Genomic DNA, 5198 nt, shown 5'->3' with positions numbered 1-5198 from the left:
AACCACACACAATCTTACCTTTCAATCCTCACCCTCTGTCTCCTTAGATCTTGGCCCTTCATTCATATTCCATGAACTAAGGCTTCCTACTCAAAGAGAGGTGTGCCACTTGAAATCTTTCAGTTCAGTTTGCCGGTGCAATCTCGACCGTTCTTTTGTTTCTGTGACCTCCGACATTCATTTTAGGGCATTCAAAACCCCCTTGGTGTTAGTTTGGAGATCTCACACGAAATCTCACTAGTCCGAGAAATACCAACCGTAAGCGAAAATATCGCGACCAACATAAAGATGGTGATTATTCATCCAAAATATGGGCCCGCAATGATTAATGGTCTCATCTAGACCGTCCAGGAACTGTGGATCAGCAAAAGAGGCCCTAGGTCAGAAATCACCATTAACAACTGCATCATCTTCTCCATTAGACAGTGAAAACCCATCACTTAGTGATAGGGCCCATTTTTTGATCAAAGCCATCCATCCGATGGGCCATAATGTCCGAAATACATCCATACCTTCGGATCTTAACCATGCAATTAGAACTAGGTTAATGCTCCAAACTTACCACCAAACCACCGTTAAATCGAATTTGGCTATAACTAATCCAGCGATTAGTTGCAACCGAACCTTCGAGAATGAGATTAGGGAGACCAATATAAGGCTAAGGTTAGGGTAACCGATGCCAAAAATAGAAAAAGGGAAAGATGTAAGAAAAAGAGAGAGTGCGTCATTCCTTCTGCCAAACTCAGCTGAGTCGACTCAGTTTGAATCACAGTGAGTTTGGGCCGAGTCTAACTTCTCCCTTGATTTTCCTACCAGAGAGAGAGAGAGAGAGAGAGAGAGAGAGAGAAGGAACGAAGAAGAGAAAAGAAGGAAGAGGAAGAGCGAGAAGAAGAGAGGGAGAGACAGAAATCTCCTTTTTTTATAGGTTCCCACAGCTGAGTCTGTGACTCGCCATTCGACTCAGGCCTAGTCTGAGTTTGTCCAAACGGTGGTCCGAGTCTCAGCAACCTCTGGATTTTCAGAGTAGAGAGGAGGTGCAGAGAGGGTGGAAGTAGCTGTTTTTACCTAGTCGCATGTAACCAAGTCAAGCTTCGAGTCAACTCGCTGGCGTGACTCGCTCTAGCCCTTAAGTCACCACCCAACCTCTGGCTTGGATCGGTACAGCTCTAGACCTTTAGAGGGAAGAAAGAGAAGAGGGAGAAGAAATAGAGGTTGGGAGAAAGGAGGGAGATCATCTCGAGTTGACACACCAAGTGGGCTAAGTTGTCAACTCGGTAAGTTAACTCTAAGCTTTCATGCTTCTCTAAGCTAACTTAAGGGTTGAATTAGGGATATTATTAATTACTAATGTTTTGATTGTAGGTAAAATCATTCATTTCCTCATATTAGAATTTACCTCTTTCAATCAACGAAATGATCGTCTTGTTTGAGGTGAGTTAGTCGTATATCCCCTAATTAGAGTATCAATTGTACTTTAATTGGAACTATTGAGCCATCTTCGCATTGAATGTAGGATTTTTGAATTTTTCATACAAGTCTAATTAATTGGATCCTCTTGAAACCTAGTCTGAGTGCACTTTTAGGTCATCTCGAAGTGGTGAGGATAAAGTGGACATTTAGTGCTCCTTATTGATCTCTAATCAAGCAAGGAATGAATCCATATCTTAAGGTGAGGATCACCCTTCAACCTTTTCTACATCTCGATAATTAGTTTGCTCATTCAACTTTGTTCATTTACTTTATCGATTGCTTAATGTGGTTCATTGCTCTTATTGATCTTGATTCCTTATGATGAATGATAAATTGGATTTAAATTCAATATTTGAATATGCGGTAAGATCTAAATACCTCGATTCTAATTTGAAATGAATGCTTTAGATATACATATGCTATATCGATATTATATATAATTTAATTTGTCATTCATGATCTCTTGATGGAATGATTGGAGGTCCTAGAACTAGTGGCCACTTTGTCTAATAAATTAAATGAAACATTTTATGTGGACTTATCATCTTATGAAACATTTGTTGCCTAAGTGACTTTTGGGATAATCCCTTTTATCACATCCTTGGAATGAATTGTTTGTCATATGCGGCTAGTTGAAATATTTGCCCTATATGGCTTTAAGGAACTATCTTCATATAACCTTATGATGATAAGTTCCACTTGTAGAATTATAATTGACCACTAGTTGAGTAGGTTACCTTTAAACATCATATTTATTAGTCTCATGAGCTAGGGATGGTGGAATGAGACACTGTGCTTGAGCTGTCGGCATATGTTGGATGACAAACTCCTCATAGTGACCTTTGAGCTTCCTTAAAATGGTTGTTTGAAATTGGAACAATAATGGTTCGGCTAATCATGCATCTTCATAGCATACGGACTTTATCAGGTGGTTGATACAAGACGCAGAGTTTTCTTGAGTTACTACGGGCTGTACCGTAGAGTATTTTACTTGTAATCATAAGTTTTCATTGCGTACATTCGACTACCATGGGTTGTCCTTTTCATATGAACTTTTCTGGGTGACTAGTTCTCCTTAGGGTGTACCTTTGAGTAATTTTCCAGGTGGCTAGTTTTCCTTGGGCGACCTTTTACCAACTGGATGTGCATCCCCAAGTTTGTGAGCATGCGCATGCACCCATGCATTTAAATAAAAAATTCTTAATGAAATTTATTCAATATATGCGTGTCAGATAAACTTTATCTTATTATTGTGATGATCATTGTAAAATATTCGTTGTAGACTGTTCCTAATAACTATGCTTAGTTATCTTGATGATAAGATAAATCTTGGGGTAGCCATTGATGCTATCAAATCGTATTCGGTGTGCAGGATACGCAGATGATGCTCATGCTGGTGTGCATGTGGAATAGGATGAGTCAGATGATCTTGCGACTTTTTATTCCTGATTTTATTTGTATTTAATTTGTACTATCACGTTTTGTAAAAAGTTAAGACATTGGTTTGTATAAGTTTTCGGGCAACCACTCGAATATTTGGTTGTGTATATTTGAACTTCCTCTTATACTTGATTTGTTTCTATTCCGCTAAATTTCTAACTCTGATAAAGAAAAGAAAAAAAAATATAAGTAAAAAATTAGCCTATCTCTAACCGTTAACACTCGGTTTTTAGAAACCGAGTAGTGTACTCGGGTTTCGAAAACCGAGGTGTTACAATCACAAATTAGTTACACATGTAACAATTAATATTCCAGCCTTTATAATGTGAACTAACAAAAGTATTTCACTTCACAAAAAAAAAAAATAATAATAATAAAATAAAAAATAAAAAAATCACTACATAAAAAAAAAAAAAGGTTTTCATTTACCACCAATTACAAGGTGACAAACACAACAAAAGGTGGAATTACCACCCATTACCACCGAATGCCACCAATACACAGTGCTGCACAACTCTATTTAAACTTCATTATATTGAGGGGAAAAAAAAAAACCGATATAAACAATCCAACGGTTTGAAACCTCATATATTTCACAATGATATTCTTCATTTTATTGGCAAACCAAATTAATCAATTTTTAATAAAATATGTTTTATTCAAAAAATCTTTGAAGGGCAATTTAAAAAAAAAAAGAATTAGTAGTCACCAACCACCAATATAATTGATTAGAAGGTGAAAATTGTTAATAGAGACGGATTAATTTACACAAGGATTACTTGAAAATGAAAAATTTGAGAGAGGCAAAGAAAAGTATTCAATTATCAATATACATTTATTGTAAATACATATAGAAGTTATAGTTATCATTAAAATTTTCTATTTTTACCTTAATTATATGTAATATACACACATATATGCAGGCATGCCCGCTTTTTCACTTTGTGTTTTTTTTTAGTGCAAACCATATTAAACCCAAACTTTCATTCCCCTAAATTTTAGTCTTTCCTTTCTCTCTCTCTCTGCCTTAAACCATTTGCTGACGATCCCTTGATGGGTAGGGCTATAAATGAATCAGATATTGCAATATTTGTATTGATACCTATCTTGAATATGGATTTGGATGTCATTGAAAGAAGTTAGACATAAGCAGGATACAAATATGATACAGAAAGTTGAATATAAGTCAAAATAGTTGGACAACATATACCCCTCAAATATCTAATATAAAAAAAAATTACAAAATAAGTTAAATATTTAATAAAATTAGCAAACAAAAAAAAAGGCTTAAAAAATGTTTTCACTATATATAAATACCTAAACATAGAAATTTTCATAACATAATTAGAAATATCATACTAGAACATAAAAAAAATAAAAAATAAAAAACTTACCAACTTTAACAAAAGATAAAGTTAATTATCAACAACAGTCACTGTAATACCTATATCCCACCATCTTAGAAGGCCAAGGAGCAACCTGGCTTGTACCTGGCTTAGACCTATTAACTTGGCGCATGGGCTGGGCTTGGGCCTGGCATGGATGGCTTGATTAATAGTTGGGCTAGGCTTGGGCTCAAATCACTGGAGCCCGACTCGAGTCAACCAAAACCAGTTGAACCTATTTTAATCCTTGATTAGCAACCCATCTATCTTGCATGTTGATTATGGATTTGTTTTTAAAGTGTCCATTTCTTAATGCATGTGTCGCCTATCTAATCAATAAATAGATTAGGAACATTCAAACAAGAAATATAGATTTTATCAATATTTGGGCTTGTTTGACCCAGACCCAACCAATTTTTTGGGCTTGCGCCTGACCTAGCCTAGCCCAAAACCTGCCAATTGCCACCCTTTGGTACCACTGTAAATAGGTCATATGTTGATCATGTGATCCCTAGTATACTCATATCTTGTCTAAAAAAATTGGCTGTTAAGATCATCAAGTGGGTCCCACATGTACCAAAAATTTTTTGAAAGTTTAAGGTTGCGTTTGGTTGTACCAGAGATCAAGATATGTTATCTTGATATCTGGTGCAGCCAAACGATGCCTTGAGGGCTCTTTTAGTCGCTTGTATTTGGAATGCACTGAATCCCTCACTGTGTTTGGCATCATGTAATTGGAATGTATTGAAATTTAGAGTTTATGCTTGCTAGCCTGTGTTTGAAAGCATTGAAATTGTAGCGGCTTGAATTTGATTAATTAAATCATCTATAATATTCTAAAATGATGTACTTATAAATAATTATTATAATAAGCTCATCAAAAAAATACACTTTTATTAAAAT

At 35.6% G+C, this 5198-nt stretch overlaps 1 long non-coding RNA gene across 1 annotated transcript; it reads left to right on the top strand.

Moving 5' to 3' along the window:
* The first annotated feature begins 934 nt into the window (after nt 1–934).
* On the top strand, nt 935–2134 carry LOC131237174 (uncharacterized). Its single transcript, XR_009167106.1, has 3 exons — nt 935–1274; nt 1363–1431; nt 1584–2134. It is a non-coding gene; the product is annotated as an uncharacterized LOC131237174 (long non-coding RNA).
* Nucleotides 2135–5198: the final 3064 nt, after the last annotated feature.

The sequence above is a fragment of the Magnolia sinica genome, chromosome 1 (genome assembly GCF_029962835.1).
Source record: "Magnolia sinica isolate HGM2019 chromosome 1, MsV1, whole genome shotgun sequence".
Classification (NCBI taxonomy): Eukaryota; Viridiplantae; Streptophyta; class Magnoliopsida; order Magnoliales; family Magnoliaceae; genus Magnolia; species Magnolia sinica.
Note: the sequence above shows the minus strand (reverse complement) of the source record. Positions and strands in the feature narration are given on the sequence as shown.